The following is a 24,091-nucleotide window of genomic DNA, read 5'->3' on the forward strand; positions in this document are numbered from 1 at the left end:
TCTCCTACAATGGTGAATGAAAATATAAGGATGGAAAGCCCTATAATGGTTATGGAATGAATGTGATACATATATTGTATGGCCAAGCAAATGGAATCCAAAAGTGCCAAAAGGAGGATGGAGATTGCTGCAAAAATTTAAAATTGAAATATGCTTCAAATCGTTGTTTTCATGGAGAAATATATTGCTTTGATACCATTGATCTAGATCTATGTAGGAACAAAATGAAATATAGAATTAAACAGAAAAACAAAGCTATAATGAAAAATGAACTTCAATTGATTATTAACAAATACTCAAAATTGTTTACATGCATAATGGAAACAAACTAGCTCAGGCGATGGTAGCTTATCTTTGAGAAGAGATGTGACAGATACATGCTTTCTAAACTCTATTACAATGAGGCTTGCAGACATTTTTATTATTTAAAGAAAAATCCTAAACATCCAAAATTCTAACCCTAGGAGATGAAGCACCAAAAGTTTGTGGGCCCCATTGGGGTTAGTTGGTAGACCGATGTCTTAGGATCATAACTTTGGCATACAATATTTGTTTCAAATGTATGATACCTTGTTAAAAAATCTACCCAAGGACCAAAGATTTTGACTGCAAACCCCTATTTCATTCTGGGTTTGACTGTATTCTAAAAATTGTCGTTTAGGGCCTCAAAACGGTTGTAAAAGTTCAAGAATCAAAAAATTACTAAACATAACAAAATGTGCTACAACTAAGGAAACTAAATGAAATAGTGGTGGGATTCCAGGTGGAATAGACGAGTGGCCACCAATATCCACCTGGATCAGAAGAAGTCAAAATAGTGCATTATTTTAAAAATAAGAATGTTAACTAAGAATAATTTTAGAGACATTTTAAGGAAAAATATTTAATTGAATGTTATTTTGATAACAAGCCCAAAGAATTCCATGATTTGAAGCTTGCCCAATATTAATGGATCAGTTGGTAACTAAATTTTCTCATCTTTTGAGATATGTGCCATATATACAAGAGGAGAAATCTAAGGTACAATTCTTTGTTAGATTTCTTCCTCTTTCTTTCAAAGAAAAAATTGAATATGATAATCAGAGAACAATGAATGAGGTCATTAGAAAAGTAAGAATATGCTATCAGCAGGATAAGAAGACAAATAAAAACATGAAATGATCACCTAATAAAAATAAGGACATATTTTAGGAAGGTGGAAAATGAGGAAAACCTGGACTTTTTAATCATTTTCATAATAAAAATTAGAGTTGAAACTTCAATAAAAATGTTAAGAAGACCCAATGAACTTAGACATGGGCCCAGACCAAATCTGTTATATGTTTTTTTTTCTCATCTGATCAATCAAACTCCTAATGGGATTAATCAACATCCTATTCCCCTTTTACATCATCATTGCGTAAAGCCCTATGCACGACTCTCTCATTCCCCACAGTTTCTGATTTAGACTACATCGTCTGAGCCAATTTTGAGGCCAACACACCCTAGACTCTTGTTGGAAAACATTCACCTATAGTTTGCTCCACTAAGGCATGTGTTGATCACCTACAGGTTGCCCTCTTTTCACCTGTGTTGGTTCTAGAAATTTGGGAAAAAGAGAGAGAATCCTAAAGCCTCCATTTCTAGATGCTTCCAAGATTTGTTGTAACCATTTACCTCATATAAAACTTTTGAATCTTATCCTATCCTACCTTGGAGTTTCCATCACTTATCCATATATCTCATCCTCCCATGACGTGCGGATCTCAATCCCAAGATTGGTAAAAGGATAAGAAATCCAAACTTACCTCACTCCTCTATATATTTACAACTATCCATGTGCAAGGGGTTGGATTTTAGAGAGTGATTCTACCCTTATGCTGATGATATGAGAGTTATCCTTTCATGCACTTAGGGTGATTAGAGGTACACTTTGTTGCAAAGGAAGGACAAGTCAACAACTTGGAGGAGCTCTTCTACAATATGAACACTTATTTATGGTTGTAACTCACTCCATTATACCAATACAAAGATCTCTTTTGTTTTCCTATATGTGATGTCGTCATTTCATATATTTCAAAACCGAGTTGATCTGTTGAATGAAGTAGATAGATGAGGCTACATGAATCTTGTAGTTTATTGGCTTCTGTTGTCTTGTTGTGCAGGTTCTAATTTTGGCAACTGGAGCTAGGATTGAAGCATTCAAGCCAAAGATGGAGAGAAACATATGACAAATTCCAAGTAGGTTTCTTCCCCTCATCTACTTAATTTAAGGAAAACATTGGGTCCTTTCTCATTCTATTTTTCTAGGTTAGCCACCAGACCTAGGGGAGATATTTCTGTCTGTAGTCATAAATCCCACATGACAAATTGGTGACTCTACAGGGGGCATGCAAAATGATTTCAAGCATAGTTTTCCAAGTTTAAAACTTGCATAAAAATGAAACCAATTTCAAGCATAGTTTCCCATGTTTCAAGCTTCAGGAAAAATGAAACAATTCCCATTTTATCCCTCGTGATTGCCATTTTTTAGTAGCTTATTTTGTCCAAATGAGCCTTCTTTTTTCATTCCATCGTCACAATCTACTTGGATGATCATACACTTTCACTTGGTTTTTACCCTTTCTTGAGGAACTGCTGTGATGAATGGGCTTATTGGGTATCCTCTTGACCTTTACGTGTTTTGAGCAATTCCATCATGACCGGAACTAGTTGCTACCTTTTATACCACTCATTCCTCTAGAAGGAATCCTCTTTTAGCTCTTTTCAGACTCACAAAATATGTAAACATTATCGAGCACTTGTCTTTTCGAAATCATAAAAGTAAATGAAAAGATGTCTAATCACTATAATTTTAACCCTTTTTCGAACTGAGATAGACTATATACGAGAAAGGAATACCTTAGTCGAACATGGCTAAGAGGTTCTCTTGGGTATTATTTTATGCATTTTTGGACCTAAGGGACTACCTAATAAAAGGAACATATGGAATTTTCTTTTTTTCCTCTTTTTCAAACTCTCTAAACATGAAAAATAAGTCGAGTTTTAGCTTCACTAGACTCGTTAAAACATCAAACAATGATGGACTTTTCAAACATGACAAGGTTGAACCTTGCCTTCTTAGGGTTCGTTAAATATTCTAAGAGGGATCCATCCAAAGGATATACTTACAAATCAAGCACATGTTATCCTCCTTAAGATTGTTAAAAAATAAAGAGGTATTGACCAGCATGGTTGGGGAAATTGGGAAAACAGAGTACTCCATTTATGATAGCGGGTCGCTCTTGAACACGAAACTCTTCCACTTCATCTCCGTGGCGATTGAGTTGGGTAATTTTCTTGTCTTTCTATTCATCATACCTTAAAAAAACCTCCATTTCGGGTTTGGGTCAATGTTGTCAACTCCATTTCAATGTCGCTGGTGTGTTCAAGAGAAGTCATTCATCTTATATCTGTTGCAATACTCTTAAGCCTTCATTCCATTTTTTCCTTTCCCGATCCAGTTCGATAACAGGGATCATTATGTCTAATGAGCATACTACAATAGATGATGATATGCACTTTGTGACGAGGCGATTATTATTTAAAAATGACTTAGTCCCTGCTAGCGGCAACCCACAACATAGTGGTACAATTCCTCCTCTGTCTAACCTTTCCATGGTATTGTATCAGAATCATGATCATTTCTTTTCTAAGCTGCGTTTGACTCTAAAATTTTGGCAAGTACATTTTATATATAGTACAGGTAGTTCCAGTGGAGGAAGTAGTTTTAGTATTTTTTTTTTCCATTAAGTTCAACTAATTATTCTCAGTGGGGTTCCAAGGGATTTATAATAGTTCGGCCTGGGAAACCAACCATGGTTGGAAATACAATGAGATCATTTACCTGGTACCCGTAGTTCTTAGGACGAGGCAGTGAAGATGTTGAACAACATTTGTATCTTTGTGAGATTGTTTGCAGGTCTAGAAAGAATCCTGACATCACCAAAATCATTGAGTTCATCAAGCATTACGATGGTTCATTAAGTAGATTGATGCAAATCCTAATGCCACCAAGGATATAGTTAAATGAAAATTTCTTCAAGAATTTAATTTTACTCAGTATAATCAGTAAGGTTTGGCAGAGTTGTTGGACATCACATAGATGGAGGGAGAATATTCTTGGTAGTGTATGCAGAGATTTAAATATGTTATCAGTAAAATTTCTTATCCCATTGATCCTCATCATCAGAGAGATTGCTTCATTAAGGCTTTGTTACCGATGACCATGATTCCTTTGTCATAATAGAATATTGATACGCTGCAAGATGCAATTCAGAGTAGGTGATGAAAATTGAAGCAATGGTGGGTCACCCTTAGGATTATAAATGGGGCTCTTCTTCTATTGATCCTGCTACTATGTGGCTTCAAAATCAAATTTCCAACCTGACTGAAAAATTGAAGTGTCTTGCTGCTACGTGACCCATGAGACCTCATGTTTGGTGCACACATTATCAAGTCGAATAGAATCATGTTACAAAATTCCCACAAGTCAGGGGTCTGAGACCATCTAGCATGCCTATGGGACCTCCTCTGCCACCACCACATAGTGCTAGGGTTGTGTGAATTTCTTCAGCAATTTCATTTCAAGGACATATACAATATTGTGCATTCTTGAATCACCAACATATGTCTATGAATGATTTTTGGGAAATTTGTAGGTCTTTTGGTCATTCACCTCATTTATGTCCCATTTTACATAAGTATTCTAGTGTGCTAAATAACATATTCTATGATTTTTTTTTGGATCGCCTACACATTAGGCGGGCCAATGTCAATGTTTAGATGCATTGGAAAATCACCTTGATCGAATATCTCTCTAAGTTAATGAAACTCCTCAAGGATCTCCAAGGGGAGGAAGAAATGGAGGGAGAGGTCCATTCATATGCTATAATTGTGACCAATAAGGTTATGTTGTGAGGGATTGTCTGATGTCGAGAAGATCTTAGTGTCCACATTATCGAGTGAATACACATGCTATAGAGGATTTCCAAAAAATTATCTCCCTAGGAGGAGAAAAATTGGGTAAAAGGAGCCAATTTGATCAATGTTGAACCTAGAGAACCAGAACCAATTGTGTAACCTAATATCAAAATTGTGACCAAAGGAGTAAAAAAAATTGGGATTGACCAAAGGAGAAACTGAGTGTTATTAAGTCAACGTAACCCAAAAATTCTTATGATCCTAATCAAGAAAACGAATACTACATAGACGTAACTTAATTATTCAGACAACTGGTCTCTTCTCATGGTTCCCTGTAGAGAAACAAGAATGGGTGTAGATTAAGATCTAAGACCCTCACAGGATACATCTCAAACAATTTTATAATGGCTCAATTTCTATTATAGACTATGAATGATGAGAAATTAACCAGTAAGTTTCTAAAGTAACTAAAATAAATTGTGAAGGATGATCCATTCTTGAAAGAGATTATTTCTGTCAATGTTCTTGAAATTCATTCTAGGTGGGCCCAAAGAAATAAGAAGATAACAAGAGGAGAATTCTAGGTCGATGCATAGATTTTCAGATATCAGATCAAGGACTCTATGCTAGATCTTGGCTCAGACGTGAACATCTTACCAAGGAAAACCTGGGAGGTGCTAGGGAAACCCAGGCTAATCTTTCCCCAATCTAGCTATGGATGGTGAATCAGTATTGTATTCTACCTATTGAAATATTAGAATATGTTGAGGTTGACATTGTAGGTGCTAATAGCTATAAAAATGTTGAAGTAATAGACATTATGGGCTACAAATACCCATACCCATCTTTATTGGGAATTGACTAGGAATTTGAAAACTATGCAGTCATTGATATAAAAAGGGAAACCATAACCTTTGAATTACATGGAGTTTGGATTATATAGCCGTTGGATCCATACAAAGGCCTGACGTTTACTGAACCTATTTATGATGTTGAAGAAACTAATTCATTAGACCAATTATATCAACTCATTGTTGGGAAGATGGAGGACTACATCAATTTGATGGCAGTTGGATCTATTAGCTGGTAAAGTTTTCAAAGCATAGAGGTAGGTTCAGACACTTTGTTGGATGATCATAAGTAGGGATATCATGAGCTACATTTGTGACACTATGCAATTTTCCAATGCCTTTGTTGGATCGACACTGATGTGTGATATTATCCCTTTTTTAATGGTACTGGATTTGTTGTGAATTTTATTGAAGAAGTTGACTACAAAATAGAATAGGGCCAAAATATTTCATTGATGAATGTTGTGTTGCAAGACACCACTGTGAGATGGTGGGGAGCCCATCACGACCATCTTCACAATGTTGGAATAAGGAATTACTGGGGGGTTGAATCAATAATAGTGAAGTTATTTCAAATTTTAAGTATAAGTATTTAACTCTTTTCGCTATGGTTAGTTTCTTGTGAGATATTTCATACACAATAAAAATCATAAAAAAATATAAGGCATTCGCATGTACATACAATCCATCACATGAGAAACATACTCATATTGACACGGGTATTTTTACGTGGAAACCCAAAGGAGAAAAACCACCAATCTATTTGTTGTTATGATTTGAATTAAGAACCTACTTAATTACATCAATTTGTTTGTGAGCACCCACTCACAGGACGAGCCAACACCCTTAAGACAGAAAGCACCTACTTTCCAAGAGGCACCAACCTCTTATGAATGTAGGCCACCAGCTGTTCTAGCCCCTGTTCTACCTTTCATATAATTTTCAAACCAAAAATAGGGGAAAATAAATATATAGAGAAATACTGATATGATTTAGTGCAGTATCATAGTTCTTCTAATAGCCCTCTACACTTCCATAAGAACTCTTGGCCTCACACAACGGAACTAGCCCACTCAACCCCTTTTCTTTGCAACATAGGCACACATACAACCTCTTTATGTAGCATAGACACTCTTCACCTCTCCTCAACAACACACTCATACACAAAACTCCCCACTCTTCTCACTAGAAACAATACAACTTTCCCGACTTTGCATAACTTCTCTCCACCATTTTGTTCCTCTCATGCACTGTGATCAATGTTGTCACTTCCAGCCATCATTTCACCATTTACACTTCTTGAGTGTACTCCTGAACTTACCTTCTCCATCCTGTTGTTGCATCTCTTAATTGAATTATGTCGCTGCAACATTGAATCAAATAATGGGCTTTGTTCACTCACCCGTCGTTTATGGATTAAACATGAGGATGGGCACTAAGTGTTCCCATGGTGAGATATAAATACTTAGTCAACATGCACAATCCAACAAGGCTCTTTTTCTTTCTATGAATAAATCTCTTTTCCTTGAGGGTTTGATCTTCATTCAATTCGATGAGGCTCTGATCTTCATCCAATTCAGAGGTAGCTTACTTCTCATCTCATGATAGGCTCCATTTAAATGATCTTCCGTAATTGATCTCAATTTAAACATTAATGCAACAAATTACGGATATAACCAGAAATACAAATATGTAGTAGAAATAACACTTCATTTTATTAACATCAAATACTGAAATATGCTTATAAACATAATGGAAATAAGACTAGCTTAGGCGATGGTATCTTATATCTAAGAAGAGATGTTGTGGCTACATGCCTATGAACTATGTTACAATGAGGCTCAAGGGCCTATTTATTATTGAAAAACATGAGAAAACCCTCAACAACAAAAACCCTAACCTTAGGAGATGTAACGCCAAGCGTTTGTGGGTCCCGTTCGGGTTAGTTGGGTAGTCAACTTCCCGGGGTCATAACTTGGTCATATCATCTCCGTTTGGTGCATACGATACCTTGTTGGAAAGGTCTATCTGAGTACTATAGGTTTTTCCACATGCATAATTCTTGTAGAAGACCTCAAAAATTTTCGTTCATAGGGTCAAAACCACTCCGGATGTTTGGGACCTGCCAAAAATTGCTAAAAATAGTAAATGCTGAAATAAACAAGGAAACAAATGAAACTGATTGGAGGTATAGGTGGAATAGGTAGATGGCCACCAAGATCAACCTACATCATTCCTCTCCCCTTAGGAAGCAATGGTCCCCATTGCATGCAGAGCCTCCATGAGGTGAGGGAATTTTTGCTGAACCTGGTTGAATCACTTTCCTTTGTCTAGGATTTGACCAGCTTTGACAACCTGATATAGTTGGATCTTTTGTTGTCGAGTGTTCTTGACATGTGTGTCCATAATCCGATCAGTTGTGGCCAGTTCCATGTAGTTTGGGTTTAACTCTACTGGCGTGAGTTGTTCTGCAATGTCTGATGTGTCCAATATTGGTGGGAAGTATGGTTGAATGCAGTCCACATTGAATACTGGTTGTGGGCCAAGGAATGGGGGAATGTTGAGCTCAAAAGAATTGTCTCCCACAACCTTGGTAATGGTGTAAGGACCATATTGGAGTGGTGTCAGCTTTTGATGGACTTTGGTAAGGCGTTATGTCTATAAATGCAACCAAACTTTGTCACCCACCTGAAACTTGTGTGGCACCCAATGTTGATCATGCTGTGGCTTGTACTTGGAATTTGATTTCTCCAGGATGTCGTGAACCTACTGGTAGATGTGTTGGATTTTCTCAATAAATCTAGTCACGGTCCCCATTGCATGCAGAGCCTCCATGAGGTGAGGGAATTTTTGCTGAACCTGGTTGAATCACTTTCCTTTGTCTAGGATTTGACCAGCTTTGACAACCTGATATAGTTGGATCTTCTGTTGTCGAGTGTTCTTGACATGTGTGTCCATAATCCGATCAGTTGTGGCCAGTTCCATGTAGTTTGGGTTTAACTCTACTGGCGTGAGTTGTTCTGCAATGTCTGATGTGTCCAATATTGGTGGGAAGTATGGTTGAATGCAGTCCACATTGAACACTGGTTGTGGGCCAAGGAATGGGGGAATGTTGAGCTCAAAAGAATTGTCTCCCACAACCTTGGTAATGGTGTAAGGACCATATCAGAGTGGTGTCAGCTTTTGATGGACTTTGGTAAGGCGTTATGTCTATAAATGCAACCAAACTTTGTCACCCACCTGAAACTTGTGTGGCACCCAATGTTGATCATGTTGCGGCTTGTACTTGGAATTTGATTTCTCCAGGATGTCGTGAACCTACTGGTAGATGTGTTGGATTTTCTCAATAAATCTAGTCACTTTATCATCCTTAGGCAATACATGTGTGGATTATGTCTGTGTAGTCACGTGAGGCATGACAACATCAATGAGACAGAATGTTTGAAATCCTAGACCCACATGAAAGGCATTGTGACCAATCGAGCTATGGAGAGTTATATTCTAATTGTGTTGCATATATGGAAGACTCTCATCCCACGTTCGAGGATGTTTGCAGTTGTACATGTGGAGTATGTGCATTATCATCCTATTGACAACCTCTGTCTGGCCATTAGTCTGGGGATGGAAGGCAGTTGACTTGGTGAGATTGGTGTCCAATAGTGTCGAGAGCCTTTACTAGAATATGCTCAGGAACCTGCTACCCCAATCTGATATAATTGTCTGCAGGATCCCAAAATGTACCCATCTTCATTCAAAGAAGAGTTTGGAAGTGTCCTCTGTAGTGATACGCTTCTTGCTGGCCACCAATATAGCCATCTTAGAAAATCTGTCCATGGCCACAAATATATAGTCATTACCATGGTTGGTAGAAGGGAGGCCAGACATATAGTCTGTGGATATGGATTCCCATGGCTGGATGGGAGTAGATAGAGGAGTGTACAAGCGTTGTTTCTTGATGGTTTGCTTGGTGATGGTGCAAGTTGTGCAGCATATAATATATTTGCCAACATCTAGTCGAAGTTTGGGCCAATAGAAGTACTTTTATAGTACAACCATATTTTTTTGCACACCAAAGTGTCCCGTGACTTGAATGTAGTGCACCTCCCAAATTAGCTTTGCACGCTCTCTTGAAGGAACACAAAGGTGGCCTAGGTAGCATAATAATGCATCTTGGAGGTGGAAATCATGAACTTTCTTTCCATCTACTAGCATCTGGTATGGGAGTCAAACTTTGGATCATTTTTGTATAGTTGCAACCATCCAGAGTTCTCATGACCGCAAGAGTTGAGAACAGTAGTCAGTGCTGCAACTAGGGGCCGACTGAGGTAGTCTACACCATGATTGATGATGCCCTTTTTGTATTTAATGTTCAAGTGGAATTGTTGAAGATATGTAGACCACTTCTGATGGGGATCATTCTGTAACTTCCCCTGTGTCTGTATGAATTGAATATGTTAGTGATGAGTGTGGATGACTGTCTCCTTCCCCAGAATGTAGTGCTTCCACCATCGACAAGCTTGCAAAATGAAATACATCACTTTATCCTAGGTGGGGTACTTCTTAATTGTATCAGAAAGTGTCTAACTATGATAGGCTATCGAATGCCCATTTTGGGTGAGGAATGCACCAATAGCATAGTCTAAGGCATCTATCTTGATTTCAAATGGTTGTTGTAGGTCTGGCAGTGTGAGTACTAGTGTAGATTAGAGGCAGTGCTTCAACTCAACAAATTCCTTCTATTGAGACTCAGACCAAGAAATCTTTGCTTCCGATCCTCCCTTAGTAATCTGACTCAAAGGCCAAGTAATATGGGAGAATCCCAACACGAACCTTCGATAAAAATTTTCAAGGCCCAAAAGGTTACAAAGCTCCTTTAGAGTGGTTAGGGTTGGCTAATCCTAAATGACTTGGATCTTAGTCAGGTCCACATGCAAGTCATGCTCTTCTATGATGTAACCTGAGTATTGGACCTGGCTCATGCCAAAGGTTCATTTCTCCAAGATGGAACAAAATTTCTGTTGTCGAAGGGTTTGAAGGACCTACCAAATGTGTTGCAAATGTTCTTCCCAACTCTTGCTGAAGATGAGGATGTCGTGTAGATAAAAAACCGTGAACAAGTTGGTGAAGGGCCACAAGACGTCATCCATTAGCCTCATAAAAGTAGCAAGGGAATTTTTCAACTCGAAGGGCATAACCAACCATTCAAAAAGGCCTTCCTTGGATTTAAAGTCGGTCTTCCATACATCTGTGGGCTCTATTGGAACTTGGTGATAACCAGAATTCAGATTAATCTTGCTAAAATACTTTGCCCCTTTGAGCTGGTCCAACAGGTCATCAATCTGAGGGATTAGATACCTACTCCTGACAGTGATTTTGTTTAATGCCTAATAATCAAATAAGAGCCTCCACGTCTTATCCTTCTTCTCTACACTTACGATTGGACTCCTACAAGGTGAGGAACTTGGTCAGATGTGCCCTTTTTGCAGTAACTTCTGGAATTTCTGCTTGATCTCTTCATTTTCCATAATGGAGCAACGATATATCAATCCGTTGGGTATAGGTGCTCCTTGAGTCAAATCAATTGAATGCTTGACTTGATAATGCAAGGGTACCTATGTGGGTGAGGAGAAGATTCCCCTCTTTTCTTCCGTGACTGTATCTACCTGCTTCTGCTGCTTGGAGGAACCCTTCCTGGGGGCCATGAATGTGGCCATGACCCTCCCCTTACTTTGAGAGCGAATTTGAAAAAAAATGAATTTCCTAGTCTGGGAGATGACCTTCTACATTGCTTAGCATTGTTTAAAGAGATCGAGGTAGGTGGGGCTACATCCGGTATCCTTTATAACTTAGTATCTAAAGAAATAATAATAGAGCGAGGTCTAGACTCATATACATAATGTTGCTTCCATAAGTATGGTTGTCCTCATAATACATCACAAACTTTAAGAGGAACGACATCACACAGTACCTCATCCATGAAGCGATTGATGTTGTAGGGAAGGCGACATTGCTGGCTGACACATAGATCTCGTCCTTAGTGAAGCCACTCAATGGTGTAGGACTGTAGATTTTCTATAGTCGGCAGACCCAACCACTTCATGAACTCTGCTAAAATGAGTTTCTTTTGGCTCCCTCTATCGACAATGAACTGCAATGGAGAACCCTTCACCCACATCTATGAGTGGAATAAACACTCCCCTCTTCTAAATCTTCAGGATCAATCTTCTAGATCTTGATGATTGCCATAGTGGCATTAAGCTCTACATCAATGATCTTCTTCTCTTTGTCATTCCCCTTATCAAATTCTGACTCAAAGTTGGCACATGTTTTAGACTCAAAAGCCTTTAGCTTGGCCACTAGTGACTTCTTGGCCTGGCACTCACTTGTGTTGTGAGTGGAGCTCTTATGGAACTCACACCACTTTCCCATGTCCTTCTTTCTCTTCGTGGTTTTATTCTTTGTTTGCGACTTCGGTAGGTTATCCTGGGTCGCCCCACCTTGGCTTTGCCCTTTTCTCTGTGCTTTGGGGGTGCCTTTCCTTTACTTCAGATTTGAAGATCCAAAGTCTCACTTTTTCTGTTTAAGCTTATGCTCAATCTTGACAATGTATCGATATGTCGTGCCAAGCAAGGAGATGTATAGGAACTCCATATAATCTTGGATGTACTTGTGTAGGCAGCTGTGGTATTTGAGTACCAAATTTTTCTCAGAATTCTAGTACATCTTGGTCCCTTCCCTATCGCAGTGTGGTCCACTTTATGTATTTATCCTCATAGCTCCCAATAGGGTAGTACCGCTCCTTGATGGCATCCCAGAATGAATCCCAAGTGGGTGCGGCTGAAAGTAGTGAGGGTGTACTTTCATATTTCTACTCATAGAAGGTTTCCCACTAGTCCTTGATGTCGAGGGTGATTTTAAGAGGAGAAAAAGTAATATTTTCCGAGATGGAAAAAGCATGAACAAAAGAATATCCTTCTAGAAGATTTAACCATTTATCTAAGGTGTCCGCATCTATTCGACCCTCAAATATGGGAATTTTAAAGTTACCTTCTACCTTAAAGGGTGTGGCATTTGCAGAGTAGTTTTTGGAAGTAGATGTGTCACCCTTGGGTAGCCACTGAAGGATCTAGGCAAATTTGTCCATCATCGCGTTCTTCTGTAGCTCGAGGGATTATTCGAGAAATATTTTGAAAGGATATCCTGCCCCATTGTCTTTCTTTTCTTCCACCATGGGAGGCCATCAAGATTTGCGATGCTGGTCTTGTAAAGTTCGACTTGTTGAAGCCCTAACTCCTTATACCTCGACCTCGTTGGGGACATGCAAAGAAAAACATAGAAAGAGCAGACCGCTTTGATACCACAGATCCGAATTTAAATAGGAACACAACAAATTATAGATATAACTAGAAATACAAAGATGCAACAAAAATAAAACATCATTTCATTAATATCAAATACTAAAATATGCTTACAAACATAATGGAAATAAGACTAGCTCGGCTGATGGTAGCTTATCTATGAGAAGGTATGTGGTGGGTATATGCCTCTATACTATGTTACAGTGAGGCTCAAGGGCCTATTTATTATTGAAAAACATGAGAAAACCATAAACAACCAAAACCTTGACTCGAGGAGATGTAACACCAAGGGTTTGTGGGCCCTGTTGGCATTAGTTGGGCAACCAACTTCCGAGGGTCATAACTTGGTCGTATTATCTCCATTTGGCTCACAAGGTACCTTGTTGGAAAGGTCTCTTTGACTACTACAATTATTTTTGTAGGCCCATGCTTGTGGAAATGAGCCTACAAAATACGTCAAAAAACGTTGTTTAGGGGGTCAAAACAACTCTCGAAGTTCGAGATCCGGAAAAATGCTAAAAATAATAAATGCTGAAATAAGCAAGGAAACAAATGAAACTGGATGGAGGTCCAGGTGGAATAGGTGGATGTCCACCATGATCCACCTTGATCAGTAATCATAATCCTTGCTACCTTGACCCAACATTCTCTTTCTTTGTCTCCTACCTACAATAATTGCCATTGACTCCATCGACCAACTCTTCTTCACGCATTTACTCTTAGTTGTTGACATATTCATCCTCTACAATCCTCTGTATGAAATATCATAGCTCCACGTATTGTAAATTTTATTAAGGTGATGTTGTGAAAGAGAGAGAATCTATAATTCAATCTTCGCCTTTAGCATCTTTTTCTTAGCCTCTTATTATATTTCCACCATAGGATTGGGTGCTGTGACCAGCGGTTCGATACACCTTTGTATTGGGGTCTCAAAGTTCCACATATCATAACTTTTATTACAGTGAAATTACAAAATCTTGATATTACAATTGACCTTTAGCCCCTTTTGCTTCACCCCTTATTTTCCTACACCATATGATCAGGGGATATTACCACCAACATAATGCTTAGGTGTTCATCCCTTTAGGATTTTGTCAGGTTCCTATCTCCTTGTGTACTTTCTCTCCACCCATGGTTCTTTGGGATTCCGTAACCAATTGCCAACAATCATTAGCAGCCCCTGGTATCAGAAAATTCTCAAAATTCCATTATAGAGGAGTTACAAAATCCTAACCTCTAATATTCCAACCTCTGAGATGACATCATGCTATTACCATTAACCCCACATGGCATATTCATAGTGTTGACACGTGTTGTGAGGATTTTCCCCATTAGGCCACTGAATAATGTTGAATGTGACTACCACGTGTGTTCCATACAACCATGTCATACTAATGTCATCTACCATAGTGATCTCCTGAGAGCCAATCAAATGTTACCATGTGTCTTGTCTAAGGAGAGAGAATGGGTCCCTCAGTCCTTGGTTTTGTAACCAAATTCCTTTGAAAATTATGCTCTCCACAACTATTACAGATCCATTTTGGCACATCAAATCCCAACATCCAGATCAATGTTTTAGGGCTCATCAAACCCTAAATTTAGTTGTTTCATGCCCTAAACAAGTGGTGGGCTCCAGTATTGCAGCAATAATGCTACAACTCCTGGGACTCCCTTCTTTACTTTTATCAACCTGGTAGTTCGTAACAAACTTGGAAGCGACGGCGCTATATGCACAAGTACTAACTCTTGCCGCAGCTGTCACTTGGTCAGCTGGCACAAGTCCACTAGGGGCTTCAGCCAAATTCTAAGAGCTCTTAGAAGAAGCTTTTTAACTGATGGATGAAAGCTAACTCAAAGGAAGCTAATCTACTTGCGGAAAGAAACTGAAAGCCAAAAAGTAACGCAAACCCTAGCAAACCCTAATTCTACCAGCTAGTCCTACTGATGCAAAGGAGAGAATGCAAACTATTGGAAGAGATGCCATTACTTCTATGAAGGTAAAATACATGTGTCTAGACTACCTCTATTTGAAGAAAACATCTTTTTTTTATTTTTGAATAGGTTATTAGAATTAACATGCATGTGCTTTTAACTATTTGTGACTGTGCAGAGGTGGATTGGCGAGAGGAAATGCTTGGAAGAGGTCGGGAAGGTTCGGAGAGGGCCTAAGGGGTCCCTAACACCCTTCCAGAGAGTTTCACAGAGTTTGTCTATCAAGAAACCTCATTCGTGAGCTTCTACAGGAAGTCTGCAGGGGTTCTACAGGATGTTTCAGGAATTTCTACAGGATGTTCAAAAATTTCTACAGGATGTTTTAAAATTGGATTTTGGAGGATGGGTGAGTGAGGGAAGATGCATGAATGGATATGGAGGTAGGATGGGGACCTGAAATGACCCAGGGACTGATGGATGGAGTGGTGAGAAGGTGTAGAAGGCTGCCTTGGCTTCAAGATGGCTGAGACAATGGAGGAGCAAGAAGGTAGGGTTACGTGGGAAAAAGAGTAGGTGTGAGACAAGGAACCTAACTAGGAGATGGAGCAGCTAGTTTGGATGAAGCTTAGGCGGATGAGAGAGTGGTAGAGATGCCCTGCATGGTGTACATTTAACCGAATCAACAAAGTCCTGCACACAATCAAAGTCTTAGCTAATCTACTCTAACTGTCAATGAAACAAATGAACAACAGCTTTATTTGTAAAGAGAACCATGTACATTACTCAAGCAAAGAAACATTTCAGAGATCTGAACTCATAACTAACTTCTACAAATGAAAACAGTACACCAAGGATTGCATGGTCAAGCAAACTAGTGTTTTTGTTGGGGCAGCACTGTTTCTGCAATTCCAGCCCCTGATCCAATAAGGATGAGGTGAAACTGAGAGTGTTGTCGACCCTTTTCTTGGAGATTTATCTATTATTATCCTACCAATCTATTCTAAATGTCTGAAGCAATTCTATTCATAACCAGTGACCTATTTAACCAACACAACTAAATCTGCATAATAGAAACATGTTTCAAATGCATAAAAGGAAAATCACGATGCATAAAGACAAGGTAACAGTACAAAGAAGGAAGCCCTAGGCTCTCAGGTTGGGCCCAAACCCAAGAGCTATGGCTCCTATAGAAAACTAAGAGTTGGTATAAAATCGGATTGCTTCTCATTATGAAAACATGATCATAAGTCAAGAGTTATGCCAAAAATGGCTACAAGAGAACAAAATGAAGCTAGCAGCACTGTAGTGCAAAGTATGCAAGAGTTTCCAAAAGTCCCTCACGAATGCTGAGGCCTTAACATTTATACACCACGAGGGCCCTAGCTGGCCTCCTAAATCTATGGGACTTGGCTGCCCAAACTGTGAGTAGACAGCTTCTTCCAAAATCTGCTTGGCTGCCTTCTAGATCCGATTTTGGTGGCCTTTGGTGCTCGGAGTTGGGGGTGAAGATCCCGAGGAAGGCTATTTAATGCCATAGACAACCCTTCTACGAATCCTCACCCCAAGCTTGTCTGTCTTCCAGCCCATGATTGCTCGGTTTTGCTCCAACATGTGTCAAAAAACCTGAAATGAGAACATGTTAGCCACCTAGGAAGAGTGACTACCCTTATTCATACAAATGACATAAACATACTGAAAATTAATGCATAAGCCATGAAAAATGAAGGATTGAACAAGGATAATTAGGCCAAATGAGCTCAACAAGTTACCAAATTTGGGGCTCATCATCACCCCCCTGCTAAAATGGTTGCTCATCCTCTGAGCAACTAGTCCAACTCCTCATCTTTCATTGCTTTAATTGCCACCCTCACATCCCAGGCTTCTGAAGTAGTATCCTCCTCACTGTCATGGATTCCAACCTTCCTTTCCACCTCTTCCCACTGCTTATGCTCGTCTTTTTCTGTGCGTCCTTCTAACAATCCCAAAAGTAAAGGTGGGCTTAGCTTGAGGCCGATCCAGCTAGCCTGGAGGTTCTGCATGGACTTCTTGTAGAGAGGCACCCGTGCCAGTGCCTCCCTCATTCTAGTTGGAGTGTGATATTCCCTGTTTTTGAGGCTGTGGGACAATGTGTTCCACCTACGGGTGCAAGCATGAACACAATTGTCCCCTAATAATCACTCCATATCCTCGAAGTGTGCTATAACCTGAGCCTGCTGATCCGTGTATTCTAATAAAGCTTGAGAGTTGGTTGCTAGGTTCTGGTGGGCTGATATCAATGCGGTGGGGTCCCCTAGTTCTGCTCTAATCAGCAGTGGTTCATGTAGCTCTCGGTTCATGACATCTTTGACCTCTACTGCTCTCTTTTCTTCGTGGTTTAACCAAGAGGTCAGTGCCATCATCTGCATATCTCCCACGGTTGTGTTGGGGTCCCATGAGGTTACATTTGGAAGGGCCAAATTATGAAGGTAAAACTTTGATAGCTTGGCCTTGTCCTCTGTTGAACTGCTGTTACACAAATCCATGAACTGCTGGGGGTTTTGGATTTGGGAGATACCCCTCTGTGCCAATGCGTTAATTTGGAATTGCAGCCACTGGTCCCGTAGGTATAGGCCATAAGATTTGGCCGGCTGCCTACATTGCAGAGCGTCCATTGCTCAACTGGCCATGCAGGCCAGTTGCGCGTCCTTTTCTTGCACCTGTTGTTTTAGAGCTTGTATCTCTATGCTTGCCTGCAATTCTCTTTCCTGTAGTTGCTGGTTTAGTTCCTCAAGATCATCTTGCATTCCTTCTTTTTCTTGAGGGTCTGCTGTGGTGTCCTCTGGTGCTGTGTCCCCATCTTTCCTCTGTCCTTGTAGCTGTAGTTTGAGCTTCTCATTTTCTTCCTGTAGAAATACTCGCTGGCAGTTTCCCACATGTTTTTCCATAGCCAATTCTCTTCTTGCCTCCTCGAGTTTTTCCTCCAAAGGGCCTATATCTGCTTACTCCTTTAGACTTGGCTATTCTCATCCATGTGTGGATCCTCACTCTTTCTTCCTCTAGTGTAACGAAAAGCGGCACTGTGAATTTCTGTGGAATGATTTTTCCGGCCTCCAAAAAGTTATAATAAGAGCCCAATCTGGGCTGGGGGCGAGGTTCCATAATGTGCTCTACCTCTTCTTCCTTTTGTGGTGATTTGGCTGCCTCCCCTTCCATTCTTTCGGTCTCCTTGAGCCTGGCCAATGTTTCCTGTAGAACAGCTTCAGCATCCTGTAGAGAGGTTTTTGAAGCCAATTTTTCTATTCTCTCCCTCCAATTAGATGTCTTCGGGCTCCCCCGCTCATAAGTGATTGATGCTTTGGAGGGGGACTTCTCCTTTGGTGAGGCAGGGGTATCTTCAATGGTAATTGGGTCTTTGGATGGAGGTTGGGGTCTGCCGGTTTTAATTCTTACACTTCTTCTTGCTTTGAAATACAAAGGAGTCTCCCTCTTTCGTTTTTCCTTTGGCTTGGGAGAGGTACTTAGGGTGGCCAGCACAGCTGCTGCCTCCCTAGCTAGAATTTTAGCCGATTTCTCCTTCTATTTTCCTTTTTCAGGACTTCCTGTAGAAAGCCCTGTAGTGGCTAGTTTCTGGCTTCCTGTAGAAGCAGACGACACCATTTTAGCCTGCTTGGCTGAGGGTGCTTTTTCTTTTAGCTTGGCTGAGGCTGCCTTAGAGGTGCCCTCACTGGCGTGGACTTTTTCAGTCCTTTCCACCCTACTCTGTAGTCTTTTCTCCCTGGGTGTTGGTGTGGTTTTATCACCTCCTGTTTTGGCAGCTTGGCTTTTTCCTTGTGTTCCCTTCAGTTCTTTCTTCGGTGTTGTGCTCAGGGTTTCTCGTCCTTTATCTTCCTCCTTTTTCTGATTGTGCTCCTTCTCCTCGCTACTGGAGGAAGTGAGCTCTTCGACCAAAATTCGGATGTCATCATCCTTAGATATATTCTGAAAAGTTTCCCAGGAGAGAGGGATGGTGTAAGTATGGAGTGCATCTTCCACGAGGAGCTAGATGAGCCCATGATGGGCTAGCTGGTCTGGTGTTCCCTCTCTCAGTTTGGTGGCACACTCAGTCAGGGATTGCAGGAGGAAGTAAGGAATGTTCAACTTTTGCTCTGAGGGTAGGTCCATTTGTTGCCTGAGTTCTTTGAACAACCGGAAATGATAGCCATACACGATGCTAAATCGCCCCTCACACATAATATACTTCATAATCTGGAGGCTGACCTCACTCCAGAATGGCTGTAGGCTGGTTCTTCAAACTCCAGTCTTGTCCTCTAAAAATTGTTCCTCTAGCAAGAAGAACTCCTTTTTAGCTTTCTGACCCAATTTTCTCTCCTCCTTATCCCAGGGTACCCCCATCGGTAGATCAATTACTCTGCTAATGAGCTGTGGGGTGAGTCTGAGGGTCAATCCTCTGAAGTTGACAATGGCCAATGTCTTTGACTTTGGCTTCAAGGACCTTAGGAATCCTTCTGCAATTTCATCATCGTGACCTTGAAGCTTGTCACAGAATGACATCCAGTGTGCACGGGAAAACAAGTCCACCACCTCAGGGATTTCCCGTAACTTCTTGGAGTCTGAAAGCTCCTTTCTAATGAACTCTCCTGGCATGGTAAAAAACTTGTTTTGTTGTTCTGAGCTTGCCTGCTCATGTACAAAAGTAGAGCTTCGAGATTTTCTAGACAGAGTGCAAAGCTATGTCTCTATTATGCACACAGTTATATAAAATTCACAACTTTCTACCAATGAGCTTTGACATTGTTGAGATTGCAACAAGATGATGGAGCTTAGTGAAAAGAGACGCCTTCACTAAGTGGGCCCACAGGCAAATTATGGTGCAAGTTCTATTTTTGATCACAGTGTGGATGACTACAGTGTGAGTGATCACAATGTGGGTGACCAAAATGTGGGTGACCAAAGTGTGGGTGACCAAAGTGTGGGTGATCAAAGTCCATTTTTAGACTGGCTGTCAAAAATAGAAAAGTCAAATATTATTGTCTCATAATAATATTTGGACTATAAACTTGATCTTATTCTCTTGGAGCACTTCAGTTTGAGCTACAGATGTGGCCCATGCAACTGTCAGAAGGAAGTACGCTTTTCTTATGAGTCAGTTGAGTTGTTGCATGCATGACTTTAGTTAGAACTCAATCAGTTGAGTTTGGTGGAGTTGATTGTGGAGTTGATGGAGTTGTGTTGAGTTTGACTTGGTTAAACTAGTTGTAGTTAGTCTAACTGCAAATAGACTAATGATGAGTTGTTAAACTAATTATTAACTCATAATACAACTATAGAATACATCAGTTAACTCAGTTGCATGTCAGTGCATGTTCAGTTCAGCAGGGACAGGTGTTATAGAATCAGATTGCTATCAGTTGTGACTATAGTTGTGCATTAGATCTTGCACAATCAAGGGATTGAGTATGCCAATGAGTTTGCTCATGTATTTGCCCAATTTGTAGCTTCTGCTCACGTCTTACACATTGTGAGTGATTCTTTGGAGGTGAAATACGAGTTTGGTAGACCATTCTCATTCATTCTTGAGCAGGTATTGAGCAGTGGAGGCAGGCAAGCAGTGGAATAGATTTGGAGATCAGATCTTAGCTGTATTGTGTGTAACAGGTGGAGCTGGTATTGGATTGCTTGTGATAAGCATTGTACTTTGTAATGTTACATGGTCTCAATCATTAATATACAGATAGTGTGGGGTTTTTAGCGAGATGCTTTCCCCAGGTTACATACTGTGTTAATGTGTGAATGCTCTTGATGTTTTATTGTTATTGATGCTGCTATATTGATGATCAACGTAGAGGAGCTTATGTATTGTGTATGTATTCCGCAGTAGTACATGATCAGGATAATCTCTGTTGAATATGTGTTAAATTATTCAAAATTTCTACATGGTATCAGAGCAAGCTAGATAATTGTAGAAAAAGTTTCTACATGGTATCAGAGTTGTTGATCATTAGATCTACTATTCAGGAAGTGTTTACATTCTATTTCTTTAGGTAGAGTCTGCAATCGAGCCAGGTAGCCTCTGGATTCATCCTTCCTTTGGAAGGTGAGATATCCGGTGAATGCCCATACAGTCAATCTCTGTACGAGAAATATTGTGTTCTCACGAATTCTAGATTGGAGGCAGTTGAGTTGGAGTTGGTGGAAATCGAATTTGCAGCAGTGTTGTTGAAATGTCTTTCAACAGATTGCAAATGTTATTCCAAAGCAAGAGTGACCTGGCACTCAAGGATAAACTCAGTAACAATAAGTATGAGAATGGATATTCATCAAAGGTATCTGATGAAGAGAATTTTGCTTTGGCTGTCAAAGCAAAGAAAGGGAAGAGCAAGAAAGCTTCTCAGTCTGGTGCGAAAGGCAAGAAGCAGGATATGTCCAAGGTGAAGTGTTTTCACTGTACCAGCACGGACACTATGCCATTAATTGTCCGCAGAAGAAGAAGAACAAGCAGGCTGCTGGATCTTCAGTAGGAGAGGCTCTAGCCTCACAGTTTAAGCTTGATTTTTCATTGATCGCATGCTTGGTTTCAAGTGTGATGGGATCAGTGTGGTTCTTGGACAGTGGTGCGTCTTTTCACATGATGGGAGATAGAGATTTGTTCTCTGATCTGGAGGACAAAGATCTTGGAGTGCACATCGAGATGGGCGATGATGGTAGATACAGTGCGACCGGTATCGGTACCATTTCCTTTGAGAGGGAGTCTGGTAAACCCTTCGTATTGAAGGAAGTCATGCATGTTCCAGGATTGACGAAGAATCTCATCTCAGTGGCGATGTTAGAAGACAAGGGGTATGATGTTGTTTTCAGCGAGGGAAAGGCTTTCCTGCGCAGCAAGACAACTGGTGAGACCCGGAAGATAGGGGTTCGAGTGAGGAACCTTTATCAGTTGCATGTAGATGGATGCGCAGCAATGGCGGGCAAGGCAGAAGGATTGGTGAGCCGGGATGATGGCGATTTGTGGCACACGAGATTGGGTCACCTTCACCATGGAGCCTTGAAGATACTGCAGCAGATCACTACAGGGCTTCCTAAAGGCACACTTGCACAGTCAGATCAATGCAAGGGGTGTACTTTGGGGAAGTTTGTGAAAGCCACCTTTCACGAGAAGGATAGTTGTGCCACGACGATCCTTGAGAGAATTCACACAGACATGTGTGGACCTTTCTCAGTTGCTTCGACAACAAAACACAGGTATTATGTGATTTTTGTTGATAATTTCTCTCGTAAGTGCTGGATCTTCTTCATGCAGAAGAAGAGCGAGACATATTCAAAGTTCTGTGAATTCAAAGCACTGGTCGAGAAGGAGTCGGGGAAGAAGGTGAAGGCTCTTAGGAGCGATAATGGTGGTGAATACATCTCGGACGAGTTCAAGGATTTCTGCAAGGCAGAAGGGATTTGTAGAGAGCTCATAGCTCCCCATAACCCACAGCAGAACGGGGTAGCTGAGCGGAAGAACAAAACGATTGTGGGTGTTGCACGGGCAATGTTGCATGATCAGGGCCTACCCCTTCACTTGTGGGCGGAAACATGAAATACAGTAGTTTATGTGCAGAACTGTTGTCCTCATAGGATACTTGGCATGAGTACACCTGAGGAGACTTATTCTGGTAAGAAGCCTGATCTTTCTCATTTGAGGATTTTTGGTGCTAACGTTTACATGCATGTGACGAAGGATGCCAGGAAGAAGTTGGATTCGACCGCAGAGGTTGGGATATTTGTGGGGTACACTGATACGCCCCACAACTATCATGTGTATTTGCCAGACAGTGGTAAAACTGTTGTGCTACGGGATATAAAATTTCAGGAGGAGAAAGCCATGAAGTGTTTGCTTGAGAGGGAGCTACACTTGCATGCAGATGAGGAGCTATTAGTTCCTAAGGATGAGCTTCAGGATGTGGATCAGCCACAGGATGAGGTTCATGGAGTGGAAGAGACCACTCATGCAGCGCCAACCATCAGAGGGCGAAAGCGCTTGACAGACGCTGAGCGACTGGCTCAAGATGCAGAGAAAGTTGTAGGACCACCTACAGCCTAACGCAGGCAGAGACAGTCACCTGATCGGTACACTGGATACATGGCTCTGATGAGCAAGTGTGTTGTGACTGAGCCATCCTCTTTCGAGGAAGCTGTGGAGGATCCCGCATGGGTAGACGCCATGGTGGAAGAGTATGATTCTATTGTCAGAAACAGTGCATGGGAGATTGTTCCTAGACCGGAAGGGAAATCAGTGGTGGGTTCAAGATGGATCTACAAGGTCAAGCAGGCAGCTGACGGGAGTGTGGAGAAGTACAAGGCAATATTTGTTGCCCGACGCTTTTCACAGATAGAGGGGATCGATTATGAGGAGACCTTTGCACCTGTCGCAAGGTATTCTTCCATACGGACGATTCTTTCTCTCTCAGCGCAGATGGGATGGCACATTCATCAGATGGATGTGAAGACGGCGTTCCTCAATGGAGTCATTGAGGAGGAGGTGTACATTGAGCAGCACGAAGGCTTTGAGGTCTTCAGTAGCGAGTCGCATGTGTGCAGGCTCAAGAGAGCGTTGTATGGGTTGAAGCAAGCACCACGTGCTTGGTACACACGGATAGACAGCTATTTCACAGGACTTGGATTCTCCAAGAGCGAGGCGGATCCTGACCTATACCAGATTGTGGTGGAGGGTAAGTTGCTTATCATTGTACTGTATGTTGATGATTTGATTCTAACGGGTGATGAGTTGTTGATACTGTCATGCAAGAAGGATCTTGCTACAGAGTTTGAGATGAAGGACTTGGGCCTCCTTCACTATTTCCTAGGATTGGAAATATGGCAGCGCAGTGGTGGACTATTTGTTTCTCAGAGCAAGTATGCTCGGGAGATACTGGAGAAGTTCAACATGCATGGATGCAAGCCTGTTGATACTCCTCTTCCTGGAGGTTGGAGGAAGGAGGATGCCACTTCGGGAGAAGAAGTGGATGCCACTGTCTATCGACAGTTGGT

The sequence above is a fragment of the Pinus tabuliformis genome, chromosome 4_2, assembly GCF_031772625.1.
Source record: "Pinus tabuliformis cultivar Carrire ecotype Pingquan chromosome 4_2, CPIR1, whole genome shotgun sequence".
Taxonomy (NCBI): Eukaryota; Viridiplantae; Streptophyta; class Pinopsida; order Pinales; family Pinaceae; genus Pinus; species Pinus tabuliformis.